This window comes from Ictidomys tridecemlineatus, chromosome 10 (genome assembly GCF_052094955.1).
Source record: "Ictidomys tridecemlineatus isolate mIctTri1 chromosome 10, mIctTri1.hap1, whole genome shotgun sequence".
Taxonomy (NCBI): Eukaryota; Metazoa; Chordata; class Mammalia; order Rodentia; family Sciuridae; genus Ictidomys; species Ictidomys tridecemlineatus.
Window position 1 is genome coordinate 8,099,587 of NC_135486.1, and position 22,516 is coordinate 8,122,102.

At 35.7% G+C, this 22,516-nt stretch overlaps 1 protein-coding gene across 19 annotated transcripts in view; it reads left to right on the forward strand.

Moving 5' to 3' along the window:
• The window catches only part of Rabgap1l (RAB GTPase activating protein 1 like), a 581,968-nt gene that overhangs the window by 265,520 nt on the left and 293,932 nt on the right, over nt 1–22,516 (forward strand). The window lies entirely within an intron of this gene.

The following is a 22,516-nucleotide window of genomic DNA, read 5'->3' on the forward strand; positions in this document are numbered from 1 at the left end:
ATAATGTTTAAATATATTACCTTATGGAACTTAATAAGTAAAGAGTACTTAATTTCATATCTAGTGGTTGAGATTTTAACACTTTAGCTTTGTAAATTAATCAGATGTCTGTAGAAACCAAGATCTTAGACAAGTATAGTAAACAGAACTAGCCATCTCTTTCTTGTTGAAGAAAAATCCTTCTACAGGATACCATGATGGCCCCTTTGATATACTTAATAACCCGTCTTTAAAAAGCCAAGGGCTACATTTTTGTATTGTATCAACATATGCCCTAATTTTTCTTGGTCTTACTGGGGTGCCTCCTTCCTCTAACAATCTCTCTTCCTCGGAGGCGAAAAACTTCAAACCTTGAGTCAACCATTTTCCCCAGTTTGCCTGAGAAAGTTCTAGGAACAGGCAACTTGAAATAAAAACAAAATAAATCAAAACCAGAACACATTGTTTTTTGAAATGGTCACCCATTTTTTTTTCTTTTTTTTGCTCTCCTTCAGGAGCGAGCAAATTCACTTACCCCCAAGCTTCAGACATCCCACGTACGGGCCACCAAAATGCCAAGGCCAATGTCTCGGCTTGGCACCAGAATCACGAGGCACTCATAGCTTTGTAGGTTCAAACAGCAATTCTTTATTCCCGCTCTCACACCACCTCCACACAGGTCCAGGGGCAAACACGTTCTGCCGTCTCCCGCACCAACCACCTACTCCACGAGGCTCTCTCCAAATCCCATTTTAATCTCACGAGAACTCAATGGGAACAAGCAGCAGGAACACCCTAATCCCAGCAATAATCTTCAACTTCCAACTTCCCTAAAACCCATTATCTTAAACTGGCAACGCCTTAAACTCAAGGAGCCGGTTACTTCCTCAAACCTGATCAGCTCTAAACCCGGATCTGCCTAGGTCCTTGAGCAAGGTCACCTCATTAAAGCATGCATGCAATGTTCCATCAAATGTCCTCTAAGCAGCATGGGGTACGCTTGGCAAGGAAATTTCGATGCGTCATTCCTACTTGGTAATGGCCCTCAGCACAAAGGAATGGTAAACAAAACAGCATAGAAATGGCATAAAGCTATAGTAGTCTAAGCTGAAACAGAGTAGGCAGCCTAGAAGTAAACCCATGGGTCTATAGCAAATTGATTTTCAACAGGGTGTTAAGAACATACAATGGGAAAAGGACATATTTTCCAATAAATGGTGCTGAGAAAATAGGTTATCTGGGGCTGGGCTTGTGGCTTGGTGGTGGAGCTCCTGCCTTGCACATGTCACTGGATTCAATCCTCAGCATCACTTAAAATAAATAAATAAAGCTTAAAAATAGGATATCTGTATGCTGAAGAATGAAATTAGACCCCCCCAATTCTTGCCATATATAAGAAATCAATTCATAATGGGTTTAAGACCAAAACACAAGACATGAAACTCCTAGAAGAAAACATAGGGAAAATGTCTCAGGATATTGGTCTGGGCAAATAATTTTTCAATGTAATCCCCAAAGCATAGGTAACTAGAGCAAAAAATGACAAATGAGACTACATCAAATATAAAGCTGTAGCTCAGCGGTAAAGCACTTGCCTAGCACATGCCAGGTGCTGGGTTAAATCCTCAACACCACATAGAAATAAATAAATAAAGGTATTATGTCCAACTATAACTAAAACTAAAATAATTTTTAAAAATACTATAAAGCTTCTAAACAAAGTGACACCTATAGAATGGGTGAAATTATTTGCAAACTGTTCATGTGACAAAAATTTACATTCTAGAATATATAAGTAACTCAATAGCTCCCCACAAAAAAGGGGAGGGGGGAAGGAAGAAACAAAGTTTTCTGATTTAAAAATGGATGAATGACCTGACCCGAACAAATACTTCTCAAAAGAGGGAATTCAAATGGGCAGCAAATATGTACTCAACATCAGTGATAAACAGGGAAATCAAAACCACAGTGAGGTTTCCTCTTACCTTGTGGTATAAGAATGGCTCTTACCAAAAGACAACTTATTATTAACAAAAGACTTCTTATCAAACGAACTTAATTTTTAGAACTACAAATGCCAAACAAAACAGCTCCTCAGGAAAAAACCCTCAGAGCCCAACTGCCACCACCGGCTTCCCACAAGCCTCTCACCCCCACACCAGCCTCTCCACCTCCCACAATCCTCCTGCTCTTGAGGCCTGCCACAGTCTGAGTATAGTTAAGCTGAGTATAGTTGTGCATGCCTGTAATCCCTGTGGCTCTGGAGGTTGAGACAGGAGGATTGTGAGTTCAAAGCCAGCCTCAGCAGAAGTGAGGCGCTAAGCAACTCAGTGAGACCGCCTCTAAATAAAATTCAAAATAGGGCTGGGGATGTGACTCAGCGGTTGGGTGCCCCTGAATTCAATCACCAGTACCCCATCCCCCCCAAAAAAGACAAATGCTTGCAAAGATGTGGAGGAGAAAGGGAACTCACATACACTGTTGGTGGATGAGTAAATTAGTATATCCATTCTGTCAAACAGTATCAGAATCTCCTTAAAAAGTTAGAAATAAAAATACCATATGACACAGCAATTCTTCTGGGTATATATCCACAGGAATTGAAATGAGTTTGCCAAGAGACATCAGAATTCAAATGTTTATTGCAGCACTAGTTATGGTAACCAAGATATGGAATCCACCTACATATTCACCATGGATGAACAGATAAAGGCAATATAGTACATATACACAGTATAATACTATGAAGTCATAAAAATGAAATTCTATCATTTGCATTAACATGAGAAGATTTCTAGAGCAAATTACGTTACGTGATGTAAGTCATGCATGGAAACAAAATACCACGTTCTTATTTATATGTAGAAGCTAAAAAGTTGACCTCAAAGAAGTAGAGGATATATCTAATAATGTTGATGTAACATACCAAAGTTTTCCAGGCATGCTGGATATTGTCTGTCTTATTATAACAATGTTAAAGCATAATTATAGAAATTTTTATTCTATATTATTTTAATTTTATTCTTAAAGTAAAAATAATGTAGCTAGCACTCTGTCTTTACTTTGGATTCTAATAAAAATTTTATGATTTGTATCAATTTGAGACATTTCTTGGACACATGTTAAACTGGTTAGTCAAATAGAAATAATAGTTCCTAAAACACTGCTTAAACATATTAATAACTATTTTAATAACTTCTATTAACAGTATAATTATTAAGGCCAAGAGATTAAGACTGAAGCATTATATTTTCAATATTAATATGAACATCCCTAAAATAATGGCTATTCTTCTGATATAAAAGGCCATATTAGACCAGTTTTTAAGTTTGAATCATAATAGATAATTATAGTGGATAATGTGTATTTAGTGCACACTGTCTTAAAATGCTTTCTAAATTTTCTCATTTAACCTTCAAAATTAGGGTATTATAATTACCCTCATTTTATAGACAAGGAAACTGAGGCTTAATAAATTTGAATAGTCCTCATAAGTGGCAGAGCTGAGATTTGAACCCAAGGATTGAAGAGTGATTTTTATTATGGATTCCATAAAATGTATGTTAACATAGTCCTATCCTCAAGTGTTAGTGCATGATTTTTTTAAAGATATAGAATGAAACCTAACAAAAACTGCCTGCAGTTTCACACAGGGGCAGGACTCAAATACAGATGTGAATGTTTCACTAAGGTACAACATTTGTTATCATTAATGGCATATTATGGGGATGTGACAGTCTCACTTAATCTTTAGCATATGTTATTAAGTTTTTTATTGCATCATTAAGAATTCACAGGAATTATTTATTTCATTTAAAATATGTTTTGGAGGAGGTCATTTAAAAGCTGGATTTGGTTAAACAGTTTTTAAGACAAAATTAAAGAGAAGCACGGGACATTTTTTGTAATATTTTTATATTCTTGAAAATCAGTGTAAGAGCCTCCATCTTTATTTCTAAGACAGCTAAAAATTCTCTCCTGGCTGCTGATTATATAGGTGCTAGAACATTATAAATCTGGAGTGAAAAAGTTATATCACTGCAATGCTAGAGAGCTTTCTAGGAAGAGAAGTTTTGAAGTCTGTACCATAGGAATAAGTGCAGTGCAAACACACTCTAGAAAATCAGAGCTGTGCTTGATAAACTCCCCTACTTCATCATGATGTCAAAAGTCAGCTACAGCTATTGCATGTAGATGTTATTTGGTTGTAATAGACTCGTCCAGGTACTCTCCCACTCAGCCCAATAAATCTGTTTCTCAAATAAAGCAGCAGTTTACTCCCAAAGAATATTTCAGTCTTTTGGTATATTATATGATGTTCTTAAATCCCTTTATTTTATACTTTTACAAAAATGGCATTGTTTTCAATGACATTTTTTATATTTGATGCTTGTTAGCATTTATTTATTAGTTAAGAATATTACCAACATTTTTTGATGTTAAAGCTAGGTGAGGGCTGCAATTGTAGCTCAGTGGTAGAGTGCTTGCCTGGCACATGTGAGGCATTGGATTCAATCCCCAGCACCACATAAAAGTTAATCAATAAAACAAAGGTATTGTGTCCATCTACAACTAAAACAAAATTTTAAAAAAATAAAAAGCTAGGTGAAAGTTGTATATAAAATATTTTGGGATGTCATTGGATACAGATGGTTCAGTTGTTTGCCTGTCTTGAAAGTCTTAGGCTCAGATACTGATATCATTAGGCCCAGGGTTTTTTAACCTCAACCATGGTTGTGCATTCAGGGAAAAGCTAAAAATGAGCATGGAAAAAAAAAAACACACATTAAACAACCAAACCAAAAAACCATGCCAAGACCTCAACTTTGACCACCTGAGATTTTGATTTCACTGAGACCCAGACAAGAGTATTGTAAAATAACAGAATTATCTGTATTTTTTGTACTCATCTCATTGTGGGCATTAAATATACACTTAGCACCATTATTTTGTTCCCTATATGAAAAGGACTCCTCTAGGAGTCTGTGGGGCCACCTGAAATTAGCTGTCAGTTGTATAAACAAGCAACTGCAGTCATCAGTGGCACAGGAGTAGTAGTGTATCTGACACATGGACATATAGTAAGGCAGTAGCCTTTTACGGATTCCTCTTCAGTTCAGTATACAAATGACTGCCTTGATGGTCATTCTCTATTTAAAGTAGGTCAGATGTAAGTAACAGCAAGACCGAAAAAAAAAAAATACAAGAAAGAAAGAAAAAAGAAAAAAGTCTGTATCCTACAGTAGGTGAAGATTCAGAAAATCCCAAGAGGAATAATGGGAACTGTATAAAAATTAAAATTTTTATTTTGTATTAAAATTTGCTTGGGATTTTACAACTAAGAATAGAAAAGTCTGGTATAGCAAAAGGGCTTTTACATCATTGCTGATCATAAAGAGTTACAGCCAGCTTATCTCTTTAAAACAGGAAAATACTTTATAGAAAGAAATGCCTCATTAAATAGCATTAGAATGAAGAATACATGGTACACCTATTGGGTGTTTTTCTCTAATGTGACCGACATATATTCCTAACTGTGTTTAGGTTATTTATATTTTAATTAATCTTCAGTGACGTAAAATCACTGGGATTTAACAACATTTTGATTTCAAACCCATTTATGAGGTTCAGATGCAACATGGCTTTAGGCTCTGGGCACCATTGTGTATGCTTTATTGTGGTGAATATCAAAACAGCAGTTAATTATAGTAGTACCGTTTCTGTTCTTCGCCTCATTATCTCTGTCTTGCTCTATTATTTTCTGTTACTGCTGGCTATACAGCATCAGGCCTGGCACCAGTGAAGTGTGAACACAATGCCAGCACTGCATTCAGCACAAGAATAGAAAGGCAGATGGCAGATTTTGCTATTTATAGTTGGAGGCAATCTGTCTGAGGTGAGCCCGTTGAAATGGCTCTTATCGAGAATATTTTCATTTATTAAAGGGATAAGTAAATGAAAGCCAAATAAAAAGCCTCAGTCTTCAGGATTCTGAGTGCAAAACTCTTGCTATAAATTGCAAAGCAGTTTCAGGTATTGATTAGACATTTATGAACTGGAAAATTATATGTTTTTCTCCCTTTTCTCAAAGACCTCAGGCCAGCAGCACCTTCGTGGTGGAACTTGAAGAATTTGTTGTTTAGTGAAGTTGTGCTGCCATAGAAACTGACATAGTAAATTTCAATTATTAGGAATAAAATTTAAAATAATTATTTTATTTTATCAGGTCTAAAATAAAAAATGGGTTTATGATAACTAATTATTTAGTAGCATCAATTACATAATTTAAACTGAATAGTTTTTATTGTCATATCATTTCTTGACTGCCATGGAAAGAACACAAAATAACTCTGCTTTTATATTTGATTATTTGTATCATTTTTTAAAAAATATTTGTTATTCAGAACTCCGATAAATATTTTATATGGTCAATTAGTATGCGGAGAAAACCTTTGTATTCTAAATTAAAATTATCTAGGCTTCTTTATCCATCTGATTTTAAAGTGTTTTAATTTGAAGAATAGAATGAGTTAGTAACTAAATGCTCTATCAGAGAACTTAGTAGTCCAGATAATCTGAAATACAGCAGTGAGTTATGATAGTAGCCAATAAAAAGCATGTTTCCCATGGAAATAAATAAGTTTATATTATAGGCTAAAGAAATTAATTTGATTCAATCATCATAATAAAAGAAAAATATTTTGATTGGATATATTGGAATTTAGCAGATTACTTAGTCATAGTCTAATTATGCCACAACATCTGCTCATTTTAAATCTTGGTAAAATATCTGTCATATGAGTTTATTAAAGGAAGTAATCAGTTGATTTGAATTTTTGAACTTCTTTATGATAGATGTTGTTTATGGAAGTCTAGGTTTGGAAAAGGATAGCTACAATCTAAATTTAGAAATTAGGCTTCTTGCTTTGTGAACTTTGTATTTGTTTTTGAAATATAGCCAACAAGTTATAAGGACTTATGATTACACATAGCAGACTGAACACATGAAGATGTATCATATCATCTGAAACCTCCTCTAAAAGGAATGTATTTTTAAATAGATAAATTCACTAAAGCAAAGAAAATGGGAGAGTGGATGAGTTATAAAATTTGAAATTAGAGGGCAGATGGATGAGTGCTAACTATCTGAGACCGAAGAATGCCCTGTTACAGGTTCTCAAAACTGGATTTATGTACCACCATCCCATAATGCTCAGAGATTAGAAACACTGGCAGCCTCTGGAAGTAGGGGTTCAAATGGGGTCATAAACCGGAAAATTAACTTTAATAGTTAAGTGGCATCTGTTTTCCAAAATCCCATCCCCCTCACCATGCAGCTGGGTTGTAGTGGCTCTCCTATTTGTCAGAAGACTTGAGTGCAGTTATATATTCTGTGGAGGATAAACTAAGGTTGCCAGTACAAAGGAGACCACAAAACAATAGAAGGCAGAAGGGCAGGTGTATGCTAGATTGAAATCGGAGATGGTAAGTGAAGCTTTGAATATTGATACTTCTGGTCTTCTGATAGTCCTCAGAATATTGATGTTCAGGTATATCATTGTGGCAGGAGATTGGAAGAGTCTTCTCTAGTAAATCTAAGAAATCCATGAAAGACTTACAGATTTCTGGATGTTCCCCAAGGAAATAGCTTAGATCATCCTTCAGTGAGAGTACACTGGTCAATAAGCTTCATCCATTCTACTGATTTTCTACCTAGATTTTTGGTGCCCTACTTTTATGAGCAGACAGCTAAATACCATTAGCCATTGTATAAAAGCATTTGGCATTAAAAACAAAAGCAACATGAGGGACACAGGGACTATATAAGGAGAAGAAAGAAAAAACACTAAAAGAAACTATGTTAAAATTATCTCTTGAGAGATAATAGAAAATGAAACAAAACCAAGATTTTATACATACATACACATGTTCTTACTAACAGGAACATTCAGAGAATTAAAATCAGCTTGTGGAAATTTTTAAAACCCATCATAAATTTTAGAAATAATTTAATAAATTATTAGAAAATGAAGCTGGGGAGGTCTTTAAGAAAATAGACAAAAATCCAAAGAGATAGAAAATAGATTTTAAAAAAGAGATAAGATAGATCATAAAGTTAGAAAACTCCCAGCACTTCACACACGCTAGGCAAGTGCTCTACTACTGAGCCACAACCCCAGCCCTATATTGACTTCTTTTCATTGTTAAATCACTTTTCTTAAAGGGAAAGTTTGAGAATGAATAATTCTAAAGCCAGAATGATTTTTAACATTCTGCAACTGTGTGTTTGTGTGTGTGTGTGAGAGAGAGAGAGAGAGAGAGAGAGAGGGAGAGAGAGAGATTAGAGAGTAGGGAGAATGAAGGCACAGGGACAGAAAAACATTTTTCTTTCATGTGGGAAGAATTATGCTTTTTTTCTTTTAAAAAATTAATTTTCATCAAATTAAGCAGTAGTAGGTTTAACAAATAGAACTTTTAGATCAAACTGATGGTTGCTTTTAAATAATAGCCTAAGTCATTGACCAGAGGGGAAAATCTTTTGAAAAGGGTGTATAATTTGTCAAAATAAAAATTAAAATATTTCATGGTCACTTAATATAAAGAAATTTTTAGCACTTATCAAGATAAATATTGTGTTTTTTTTCAGCAGAAGATAAAAATCTCTACATTATTGTCTAATGTGGACTCAACCTAGATATTTAAAGTAACTTGTTTTTCCTTTAACTAAATGACATATTTAGATATTGAATGTTTATTTTACATTTTAAAATATTTTTTTGGAAATATATAGTGAAAATTTTAAAATCTCCTTTGTTTTAAAACCAAGGAGATTTTCAAGTTGTAGAGGAGATGTAAATATCGAGAATTTATGTTGCTACTTCTCAAGCTGATTTTTTGACTTACAAGGCCAATAATCTCAGTTGTTTTTTTCTTTTTTCTTTTTTTTTTTGTAGTGAGTCACCTTTCCACTTTCCCTCACCAAACCATAGATGATTTCATAAATGTCTTTCCAGCTGAACTTTTGTATTTTGCCAGTTTTTCTTCGACTTAAGATAAAGTTTCAATTAAAAATAGACTAAGCTTGTATGTGGGTGGCAATTGAATGAGTTGCTGTGACAGTTCATATTACCAGGTTGAACCAAGTACAAAGTATCTTAATAAAATGTGTGAAGTAGAAAATTGTGTGGGAGGCAGCGATTGCCCTTCTTTAACCCAGGCTGTGTGTAAAGGAACCAGTCCACTTCTCAGTGGACAGAATTTCACTGGTAGAGTCAGTGGAGGCATGGACTTGAGTCCCCAGTACTCAGAATCCTCCTTCCTTTTCAAGTTTTCCAAGGAATCTCCGTGGAGATTGGTTCCAGATTGGTTGCACCAATTTGCAGTCCTATCAGCAATGTATGAGTGTGCCTTTTTCCCCAATCCTCGCCAACACTTAATTTGACACAGTTATCCCACTTCTCTGTTTATACACAAAAGACTTAAAACAACATGTACTGTAGTGATACAGCCACATCAATGTTTATAATAGCACAATTCACAATAGCTAAATTGTGGAACCAACCTAGATGCCCTTCAGTAGATGAATGGATAAAGAAATTGTGGTACATATATACATAGTAGAATATTACTCAGCATTAAAAGAGAATAAAATCATGGCATTTGCAAGTAAATGGATGGGATTGGAGAATATCATGCTAAGTGAAGTAAGCCAATCTCAAAAAAACAAAAGCCGAATGTTTTCTCTGATAAGTGGATGTTGATCCATAATGGGGGTGGGGGAGAGCATAGGAGGAATGGAGGAACTTTGGATGGGGCAAAGGGGAGGGAAGGGAAGGGAGAGGGAATGGGGATAGGAAAGATGGTGGAATGAGATGGACATTATTACCCTAGGAACATATATGAAGACACAAATGTGTGACTCTACTTTGTGTACAACCAGACAGAGGCTGAAAAATTGTGCTCTGTATGTGTACTATGAATTGAAATGCATTCTTCTGTCGATGTTTAACAATTTAGAATAAATAAATTAAAAAAAGAATCCTCCTTCCTATGGAAGACCCTTCTTTCCCATGTGTGACTATTGGCAAAAGGTCTGAGGGAAACTGAGTCTCATCTATACTTTCCCAGTCTTCTGCAGTCCTCAGAAAAGGAGCTTTATAAATGCTGCACCTCAAGGTCTAGCTCTTGCACCTCCTGCTTCTGGAAGAGAAGTTACGATTTCCCTTCCTTTATGGAGTCGTCTGTATTGGATGTGTTCTACATTCTTTATTTCTCAAAGGAAGTTTGGAGTTTTGTAAAGTGTTGGTGAAGTTTAGAAGTATGTAGATGTAAAGTGGAAATCTTAAGCCTTTAGTAATAGCCCTTGAAATCGCAAAAATATGAAACAAGTTGAAGAAGTAAAATGATTGAAAAGCCAAGCCAACTTGTTTCTGAATCCCTAAAACTAACAGTAATTCCAGAAGCTTGCAGTTTTTCCTATAAATAGTTCAGAGGGATTAGCTTTACCATTAAATAGGAGTTCAGCACTATTCTGGTCTAAAACCCTTGAGGTTAAAACTAGCCAGAGACCAAGCTCTATTTTAGTTTATAGTCCCCTCTTTTAATCTCTATCCTTAGTTTCTGGAAGTATGTTTATAATTACTGAGGGATCTCATTTTTGTATTTTTCCTGGATTAATATCATACTTATATAGATGACCTTTCTGTAGTCTGTTTCCTTCTAGACCATTATTCCCCTCCATTTCTAAAACGTCATCATGTCTTTCCTTGCTTTCAAAAACTATCCATAGTTCTCACTGTCTGAAGTCCAGAATCTTGTATCAAGACATGCATATTCCCTCACAACTAAGGTTGCCAGCTATCCTGAACTCAGTGATTTTGTTCTACATCTTATATTGGCTTTGTTTTACATTTACAAGACAGTAAATGTCTTGTAGTTAACACTTTTCAGTGAATTACAAAAATTCAGTACTTCGAGATATTTTTTCCTCCACAGCAAATGATACCTAAATCACTTTATAACAGTCTCTGAAAATCAGACTTCCTACCTCCACATATACACCTGGACAATAGTTCTTTATGGTCTCTCCTACAGGTTTTGTTTTGTTGTTGTCTTTTTTTGGCAGAAAATAAAAAAGAGGAACCGAGAATTAAAAGTTAATTGTTTTGTAATTAGTTCTTTCTGCATAGTTTCTTCCTGCCAGGGATAGTATTTTTTTTTTCTGAATAAATGATAATATGGGATTGTTAAAAAAAAAAAGTTAATTGTTGTATTCAAGAAAGGGAAAGACTGTTCTTTGCCCAAAGTCCCTAGTCACAAATAAGTGCCCACCAATAATGAGAAATAACTTTGGATCAGTATGTATGCTGTGAAAATCAGCCTGTCAGTGACAGCCTCTTTCCAGTGGCCATGTTTCTGAAAATCTGCTGGTTAATGGAAGCTTCACTCCAGGAAGTTATCACTTGACTTCTGAAAGTTAGCAAATCCACGACAATACCAGGCATTTGAAAGTTAGGTAAAATGAATCCCATGAAAAATACAAACTATCAAAATTTAGCCAAAATGAAACAGAAAATCTAAATCAACTGTTTAAACAATCGATGAAGTTGAGTTAGTTATTTTAAAGCTCCTGAAAAGAAATCTTCAGATCAAGATGTTTTGCTGCTTCAGAATTCTACCAAACAATTCAAGAGGAATTAACCCCAAGTTTATAGTCTCTTCCAAAAAGGAGGAGGGAATACTTTCTGACATTGGTTTTTTTTAAAAAATAATTAATTATTTTAATTAAGTATATATGATAGCAGAATGCATTTTGATTCATTGTACACAATTGCAACACAACTTTACATTTCTATGGTTGTACACAATGTAGTGTCACACCGTATGTGCCGTCATACATGTACCTAGGGTAATGATGTCCATCTCATTCCACCATCTTTCCTGCTCCCATGCACCCTCCCACCCCTCCTCCCCTTTGCCCAAAGTTCCTCCCTTTTCCCCTGCACCCCTGCCTCCCTGTTATGGATCAACATCCAATTATCAGAGAGAACGTTCAGCCTTTGGTTTAGGGGGATTGGCTTACTTCGTTTAGCGTGATATTCTCCAGCTTCATCCATTTACCTGAAAATACCGTAATTTTATCCTCTTTTAATGCTGAGTAATATTCCATTGTGTATATATACCACAGTTTTTTTATCCAACTATTGAAGGGCATCTAGGTTGCCTCCACAATTTAGCTATTGTGAATTGAGCTGCTATGAACATTGATGTGGCTGTGCTACTATAATATGCTGATTTTAAGTTCTTTGGGGTAAACTGAGGAGTGGGATAGCTGGGTCAGATGGTGGTTCATTCCAAGTTTTCTAAGAAATCTCCATACTGCCATCCTCGCCAGCATTTATTGTTGTCTGTATTCTTGATAACTGCCATTCTGACTGGCATGAGATGAAATCTTATAGTAGTTTTGATTTGCATTTTTCTAATTACTAGAGCCGTTGAACATTTTTTCATATATTTGTTGATCGAATGTATATATTTTTCTGAGAAGTGTCTGTTCAGTTCCTTAGCCCAGTTATTGATTGGGTTGATAGGGTTGTTGTTGTTTTTGTTTGTTTGTTTGTTTTTGGTGTTAAGTTTTTTGACTTCTTTATATATCCTGGAGATCACTGCTCTGTCTAATGTGTGTGTGGCAAAAATTTGCTCCCAAAATGTAGCCTCTCTGTTCACCTCATTGATTGTTTTCTTTTGCTGAGAAGAAGCTTTTTAGGTTGAGTCCACACCATTTATTAATTCTTGATTTTATTTCTTGAGCTTTAGGAGTCTTGTCAAGGAAGTCGGGGCCTAATCCGACATGATGATGATTTGGCCCTGCTTTTTCCTCTATTAGGCACAGCGTCTCTGGACTCATTCCTAGGTCCTTGATCTGCTTTGAGTTGAGTTTTGTGCCTGATGAGAAATAGGGGTTTATTTTCATTTTGCTGCAAATGGATTTCCAGTTTTCCTAGCTCCATTTGTTGAATAGGTTATCTTTTCTCCAAGTATGTTTTTGGTGCCTTTGTCTAGTGTGACATAAGTGCATTTATGTCGGTTTGTCTCTGTGTCTTCTATTCTGTACCATTGGTCTACCTGTCTATTTGGTGCCAATACCATGCTGTTTGGGCATACTTTTTATGAAGCTAGCATTATTACCCTGAAACCTAAAATAGACAGTACAGAAAAATAAAATAGACCTTTTTCCCCCTTCATGAACTTAGATGCAAAGTCCTCACCAACAGTCATGGACTAGAAGGACTTATAGTCGGTATTCCTTCCCTGTAGGATCAATAATCATGACGGCCACTGCAGGGCAATGTCAATTCACTGTTCTTTAGTTACTCTTATAGCTTCCAGAATGAGTTGATTTGTAGTCAGACTCAGTAGGTTTTTATTGTTTCATTTTATTCTTCTCTTTTATATCATCAATGTTTTTCAAATATAAAACAGTTACTTTTATAAATTAGATCAAGTCTTTGGTCCAGTTTTTAAATTTGGACCTTTTCTCACTTGCCCATTCTTTTTTTTTAAATTTTATTTTAGTAGTAGATGGATACAATACCTTTATTTTTTTTCTTAAAGATAGAGAGAGAGAGAGAATTTTAATATTTATTTATTTATTTTTTAGTTTTCGGCGGACACAACATATTTGTTTGTATGTGGTGCTGAGGATTGAACCCAGGCCGCACGCACTTGAACCACATCCCCAGCCCTAGCCCATTATTTTTTTCAGTATCTTTTCTTCAATTTTTTTTGCTTAAAATATTGAACAAAATTAATCTGTATTTCACTCATATGTTTAAAGGAGGTATCTTAAAAAGTGTTTCTTAGAATGTGTACATAATTAGGTTAGATTCTCCTCTTTAAAACCTGGGATTATAAAACATACCAATTTGAGTTAAAGCTCTCTACCACATCTCTGTCCCCTTAACATTTCTTAAGTGAGCAGCTTGAAATTTTGCAATAGGGGATTTTTAATTTATTTATTGCAATAGGGGATTTTAAAAAATGCAATATTTTTACTTCAAAGTAAAATATCAAACTTATCAAGAGAGCATGTTTCTTTTTGCTGACCATTTTTGAGATTTTAGTCCACAGTCTGTTGGCAACACATCATGGAAAGGAGTATGTGGTAGAACACAGTTGTTCATATCATGGATGGGATGCACATAGGAAGTCCAGGATTCCCAATGTCCCCTTGAAGGGCTGTCCCCAAAGAACCTAAAATCTCCCACTTGGCCCTATCTCCAATAGTGCCAGTCCGGGTACCAAGCCTTTAACAAATGGACCTTGAAAGGGGACATTTAACATCCAATCTATAGCAGCCAAGTACACACCTTTGGGAGAAATATTGGTGATATGAAGGAGGGACCTGGAGGTTTATATCCATGAGTTAGTGGCATGTTTGTACAGGAAGATTCATGTCTGTAAATTCTTCAACCACCCCAAAATTGAGCATGTCAAGGAGTCTTAATGGCTGATGATAAACTGTAGGTTGATAGATTCCTTAATGCCATATGTCTAAAGAATCCATCTGTGTACTTTTGAGTGGCATGAATGAACTGGCAAGGTCATGGCTAGAGCTAAGAAATAAACTGCCCTCACCCTTGAATCTCTGTGGCTGGCCAGCTCACCCCGAGTGGCTGTGCAGCAGTCTGAGCTGTTGTCATTCATTGATGAGGCTGTGAGTTCCCTGTGTTTTCCCAAAGTAGAGCCTAGTCCCTGTGGAGCCTAGGATCACACTTGGGATTTTTCAGTGAACTCTTCAGGGTTGTGACAGGACTGATATCTTCAGTTTGAAAATTACTCACTGGCTTACTGATTCCTGATTGGGGCTGAGGGGCACGATGTCCATCTGCTGGATCAGCATCACTGCTATCAGTTTGATGGCTTTATGTATCTCTTGCTTAGGTGTTATCCTCTGGGAATTCATCTTGCTCCCATGACCTTACTTCCAGCCCCTTTATTCTACTTCCACCACTTTGGAGACCTGTACCTCCATCACAGTCTTGATGTAAGGCCAGGTGCTAGCACCCTACCAAACAGTTCCTACCTAGATCAAATCAGAGCCTGTAGATGAGTTACAACATCTTGTTGCTCTCTTGGCTAAGTATGAGGGCAGCCAGTTCAGACTAGGGTCTCAGTGGTTCCTTTAGCTTCCTGCCAAGCTCAGGCAAGCTAGAAATGCTGCCTAAGAATTTCAGGCCTATCTATCTATCTAAATTTCAAGCCTAACAAACTATCTAAACCACTGTAAAAGTCTAGAGCCATTCTCAGGGGCTAAATTTTCACGTCCTTCAGGATATACAGTGGAAAAGGAGGCTTGCTTAGTGGAGGGCTTTTTTTTTTTTTTTTTACAAGAAAGGTGATGTAGCCATGGAGAGCAGAGACCATAACGACTTGTGGTCAGAGTGATCAGAGGGCAGGCAGTCCCAGCCCTACTAGGTAGCCCTCTTCAGAAGAAAAAGAAAGCACTGCAGCTTTATCCTGGCATCATAACTGTTCTCAGTTCAAAGAGTGACATCACAGTATTTTGTAGCCACTTCTTCCTCATCCCCTAAGAGAAAAGAGATAAGAAAGATATTCCCCTTTCCCAGTAGTTGAAGAGAGAACATTTTAAAGTCATTAGATAAAGGTAGGGGCAATTCATCTCTACATTTGTCTAGAACTCAAGACTAATAATGACAGAAAACTAAAGAAAGTGCCTGGCCTAATTATAAATTCATAGACTTGCCATTCATCTATTGAATTCAATTCAATACTACTCTTTGAGGCATGATATATCTAAATCAAAATCTGAGTTATTCTTTCCGTAATTCTGTTTTGTTGACCTCCTTTTCTGTACAAAATGTCCACCCTGGAGCTGCATGCTACCACCTTCATGCTTTCTGTAAAAACATGATGTTTTATCCCTCAGGCTGTTTTATAGTTTTACTGCCAGAGTAACTTAAAATTTCCATTGAATCAAATATATATTATAATATATTTGCTACTTTACCAGAGTTAACCTTGCCTCACTTTCAAGCTTTGCCCAGTGGTAACCTAGACAGAGAGCAATTTTTCCTGTGACGGTTATTATTCTGTTGACCTTTATAGTTGATTTGCCCAATCTTCTAAAATAAAGGAGGATCAAATGATTGGTTAAAGAGAAGTTCTCAAATTGCCTGCCTGCCTTCCTTCTTCCTTCCTTCCTTCTTCCTTCCTTCCTTCCTTTCTTTATTTAATTTTTATTTATTTATTTACTTGTTTGTTTATTTATTTATTTATTTTTGATATGATTGAATCCAGGGGCAGTTAACCATTGAGCCAAATCCCCAGCCCTTTTTTGTATTTATTTAGAGACAGGGTCTGTGATCTACCTGCCTCAGCCTTCTGAGCCGTGGAGATTATGGGCATGCACCACAGTTTAGGCTGTACTTTTTCATTTCCGATAGTGAAAAGCCCCTCGTAATTTAGAAGGTGAACTCCTGTGGGTTTTGTACAAAGCTACAAGAAAACAAGGAGATGGCAAGTCTATGAGTTTATAATTAGGCCAGGCACTTTCTTTAGTTTTCTTAGTCATTATTAGTCTTGAGCTCTATACAAATGTAGATGTATTTCCTCTGAGAAAAATATGAAAGGACTCTATAGTAGCATTTAGCTCTCTGTTGACACAGAAAGAAGGAATATCACATCCAGAAATGGGGCCACCTGGTCATCCTTCCCAAACTCTGTTTCTGTTAGTTAAATATTCACTGAAATTTAAATATCGTATTTTATTATGTTTTATGCTCCAAAAATACCATCTTATTAAATGTCTCAAAGACATGTACTTTATATTGCATATATCATCATGAACGTAAGTCTTAGAACTTTATTTCAAGGTAAGAAAAATCTCAACTTAAGTATGTCTCAAAACCATAGACAGCCAAGTACTGACACATTCACAAAATGCACACACATACAGATACACAGTGAACATGTCATTTAAAAGAAGACATCATCAGAAATTGAAAATTCAGATTATTTAATACTGAGTGTAAGAGACAGGGACCTCAGATCACTGCACTATGGAGGAGCTTATCCACATTTTATTCACAGTGTCTGTGAATGAACTTCCTCTGTGTTGCACCCCAGACTGTGTTGGAACATAGGAATATGCCCAGAATGTTGCTTGAATTGAAATATTAGTTTTTAGTTTACATGTCTTTAATTTCAAGATAATGGAAATTGTTTTTCTTATACTATTGAGTGAGATGAAAGATGAATAGAGAATTGCATGGAAGTAATAATTGCATTTGAGCCGCTCTATTTCATATCTTTCTTAAGTGGATAGTTTTTCTTGATCAGATTCTAATGAAGTCATTTTGATAATAATTCAGTTTGATAAGAGTTGTAAATGGATTCTTGATTTTGCCAAAAGCATACATCTACCAAGGAATTGGCCCTGAAAATGAGCCAGCACGTGTGTCCAAGTAAGTTCCCTTTTGTGAAAACTGTTTCAGGATTGACAGTTGGAGTCCTCATTTGGGTTTCATGGAGGGCCTGAGGGGAACGGGGATCTTTTTTCTTCCATGTTCCCTCATCCTCCAGACTGAGCTAAAGTGTACCTCTACCCCACCAACGAATGTCCCTAAGTATAGTACTCATGGTAGTCCTGTTTGCCAGTCCTATTTTCAGTTATATCCCAGTTATATAACTGTAGGTGCCCTATCCTATGAGTTAAGAAAAGAATTTAAGAATAGTGAGTAGAAAAGAATATTGGCACTTGTGGATAACTCTGTAAATGAGTAAGCAGAGACTATAGGGGGAAGTGTACTTCACAAACCATTTGTTAATTGATATGATTCTTTCCTGTAATTTTTTTGAACAGTGAATTAACATTTCTAGATTTCATTTCTGTCTCCCAGGTTTGAATTCTAAGGTGGGTCAAAGCCTAAAAGATGGTACTCAATTTTTTTTTGGGGGGGTGGGTACCAGGGATTGAACCCAGGGGCACTTTACCACCGAACCACATCCCCAGCCCTTTTGGGTATTTTATTTAGAGACAGGGTCTCATTGAATTGCTTAGGACTTCACTAAGTTGCTGAGACTAGCTTTGAACTTGCGATCCTTCTGCCTCAACCTCCCCAACCTCTGGGATTACAGGCGTGTGCCACCATATATGGCTAGCTTCACATTTTGAAAATAAAAAATTTAAACCCTTTCAGGTGTACCTATTATAACATGCGTTAAAATCCTGGGAGGTATGAGGAAATGAACATAGGTTGTAAAATAGTAAGACCAGGTTTTGAGTTTTAATTGACACATAATTGGCTTCGTGAACCATGTAAACCATTTTAACTTCTCTGAACATTGATTTTCTCCTGTAGGAAGTAAGATAAACTTGCCGACCTTCTTTTCTTTACAGAGCTATTTCAGGATCACAAAGAAAAGCTCTTTCAAGAGGAATAGGCAGACATGACCCATTAAAAAAATTGATACTTTTAAAACCAAGCTGTTTCAGCCTTGGCACAGTTGATATTTGGGCCTTGAAGACTCTCTGTCATGGAGGCTTATTCTGTGTTCTGTATTATGTGAGGCAGCATGCTTGGCTTGGGTCTACTAGATGCCAGGAGCAGTCCACTGGTTGTGACAACCAAAATATTTCCAAATATTGCCCTGGACTACAAACTTGCTTCTGTTCAAGATCCACTGATTTAGACCAAATAAATTACTTAAAGCATCTTCAGTTTGTAGGGGTGAAATCAGGAACATAAAGTGGTTAAGGTCACACAGACAGTGTGGTAGAAGACAGTGAGGACCCCAGATCTTTCTCACCTTATCCATTGCAGACATGTGCTCATCTGGGCTGTGGTTACTCAGTGTAAATAACACACTTCCTAGCCTCCCTTGCTATTAAGTGTGGTCAGAAAAACAATACCTTTTTGAGTAGTTTGGGGGAACTTGCTTAAGAGAAAGTTGGCTTGCGTTCTCTGATCCCCTTCTCTTTTCTGTTCCTCCTTTCTACTATTGTAGACATGTGACACGTAAGGAGACAAGCACATCTTTGACCTTGAAGACCCAGGCTTTATTCTAGGAATGGTAGAGCATAAAGCAGAAAGGAACTGAGACATTGTGGACTTGAACAAAGCCTCTCCCCTGGCCCTAGACTGCCAGTCTTTGGGCATTTATATTAGAGAGTAAATATACTTTTCTCTTGGTTTTCTTATTTTTGCATCTAACCAAATCTTCGCTAACAAGATCACTAGTTACTCTGACTCTGGAGCCTGTGCATGCTGAATTGTAGTGCTCTTCACTGTGGTACTATGATGCCCACCAGTTTTCATGAAAAAAATGTTGAAAACTAGCTCTGCTGTTGCAACCCAGAAAGCTCAATTTATTGAGGTTAGTCATTTAGTACAGAAATGGGTTCAAGAATCCAGTGTTAATACAGAAAAAAAGATATTAGAAAATATGAAGGATGGTTTATGTAACTGGTAAAATGAATAAAATAAACCTATACAGAAAGGGAGCAATTTCCAAGATATATTTTAAAGAGAAAAGCAAGGTGCAAAAAAAAAAAAAAAGAATCCAGTGTTGCATTTTCTTAGCTTTCTCAAGTAAAAGTCAACCAAGTCTTGAAAGCTCTGCTGTTTTTACTTCCTGCTAGATAAGATTTCTTGCATTTCTTTTTCCTTTGCATAAATGTTCCCAATTCTGTAAAAAAGTCACCTTGTCACAAAGGAAAGAAGTTAAAGGTAATTTGTTTTAATTATTGAGAGCAGTGATGTATACATGGCTTTTGGAAGAAGTCTGTCTTTAAGAACCTGTGTAGTTATTGTGAAAAGAAGTAAATTTGGAAAGCCATGGATAGAAGGCAAATGTGCTTATGCTGCACAACAATCATGCTATGATACGTATTTTGAGTAATAACTACAATATGTTGGAATTATGTCAGCTAACCAATTGCTGCAGGTAACCCTAAAATATTGGCTAGAAGTGATCAGAGGTTCCCAGTGCTGTATATTCTTAGGAATACTCACCTGGAAAGGCTTTCTGAAGCCAACAGTTTTGTCATCATTATTACTTATGGAGGCATCACAGTGAGGAAGCATGGAGTGCTTTAGGTTGTTTTTTGATAAACTAGATTTTATTAGGCCTCTTTATCAGAGAGATTGAATAGCTCCAGAACTGTGTATCTTAGTAACTTCTGGGTAAAGATGTTGCATTTAATAATCAGTGGCATGTGCATGTAGTATAAATGCTTTACTCCTAAGACTGGGGTTGTGGCTTAGCAGTAGAATGCTCGCCTTGCATGTGCGAGGTGCCGGGTTCAATCCTTAGTACCACATAAAAAGTAAATAAATAAAATAAAGGTAACAAAATAAGTAAATAAAATAAATGCTTACTCCTAGAGTATTTCATGATCAAAGGGTCTTTTTAAGTCACACGTTCTGTACCAGAGCTCTTTAGACAAGAGTTGTTCACATAGTTTAAATTTAGCTTCTAAAAAATCTCAAAAGAGCAATAAAATTTTTAAAACAATGTGATTAACCCCAAATTCATTTGAATTATATAATTTCGGTGCTTCAACATAATGATTTCATTTTAGTTGCAAACAGTATTTGTATTTCCTTTCAAAATCAGTCTCAATCATTTAAATTTATATTATCCTGAATTTTCTTTAGGAACAGCATGCAAGTAAAAAAAAATGAAATTTTGATGTATTCTGGGCAGTGTTTTGCTCTGTTTTCCTATTTGATGGGACTGTAACAGTTAACAAACATTTATTGAAACATTTCCTGCTAAATCAAATGGACATCTAGGGAATTTGTGTGTACATTTGAGATAGTGTGGTGTAGTAGGCGTGACATGAACTGACAAATAGAACTGAAATGGGTGTGAAGTAATTAATTAGGCAGCTCCTAATGCCATCTTGGAACTTGGCCTTTGAAAAATGGGAAATAACAACTCTCCATCTTGTCAAGTTTGAGATAACATAGAACTTCCTTAAGGAACACAAATGAAATATTGTTATACTTGGCCTCTTTTCATATGATATTTTATAATTTTCCTTAAAGCCTCTGAACCTTGTGTTTTTGTATGAACTTGTCTTTTTTCTTTTTTCTTATTGCTACTTTGTAATTATGCATAACAGTGGGACTCATTATACCATATTCATTACATGAACATAGTGATACAGTCTCATTCCCCAGCACCTTCCCTTTCCTTTGCCTCTTCTCCCAACCACTTGCTCTACTCTACTGATCTCCCTTATATCATTGTTAAATTAGTGTGTATTAGTGCATATGTATATGCACACACACACACACACAATTAATTTTGGCATCTTCATAATGGACATGGCACATTTATAGATTTCATTCCCCAGTATTGTTGAAGTCAGAACATGTAGCTTTAAAATGCTTTATTTCTCAATTAAACTTCAGAAATTCCTGAGAATGAATGAAGTTGGTTGAAAATTCCTTACTCTTTTAACAACAAATTTTAAGGCAAAAAAGTAAGTTGGAGATCTTATGCCTTTGAGTTGAAAAATAAATAGTAGTTTTCTTGTTTTAGTAGCCCTTATACAGAATCATAACAGGTTGGAACTGGAAGAGATATTAGTGATCAGTTAAGCCATTTTTTAAAAATTATCTGGGTAAGTGAACTGAGATCCAGCAATTAATGATACTTTCTAGTCAGATATTTAGTTAACTGCAGAAAAGGCAGTGTCTTGAATCCCAAACCAGTATATAATCATTTTGGCATTATTATACATTGATTTAATATATACAAAATTATTTCCCATGTCAAGGGGCCACTTGACATTAAATCTAGCCTCAAAAAATATTACCAGAGCTGGAGTTGTAGCTCAGTGAGAGAGTTCTTGCCTAACATGTGTGAGGCACTAGGTTTGATTCTCAGCACCACATATAGATAAATAAATATCCATTGATAACTAAAAAATATTTTTAATAAAGGTAGCTGATATTCTTGTGATTTGGATCATTATAATGTGGTTTATGTAAGAGAATGTCCTTACTTTTAACACAACCAGAGATACAAATACAAAAAATACAACACTAGTTTGTGATTAAAAAAATAATAACAATTACTCAATATCAAAATTTATATTAGGTGTTTTTAATGTACTGGAATCTTTTAAAAAATATATCCATTCTTAGTATGTTATGATTTATTTTAATGTCAGAATAAATATGATTTTTCTTTTGGCTTCTGAAATGTGGAATAATATGTAGATGACAATAATAAGAAATGGTCAGTATTGGTTGCAAGCTTGTTTTATCTTTTACTGTCATAATAAACTATTGATACAAAAAAGAAAACGTTGTTGATAATACTAAGTGCTTAACAGAGAAATGTTTAGAAAAAGGTAAGTCTAAATCTAGTGAAAACCATGTACATGAACTAAAAATTACTCTGGTTCCAGAGTTCTATTTTTATTTCCTATGCAAAATAATAATGTAGTGAGATAGGAAAGAGAATGTTTTAAGTGGTTAAAAGAACAAAATGTCTTGGT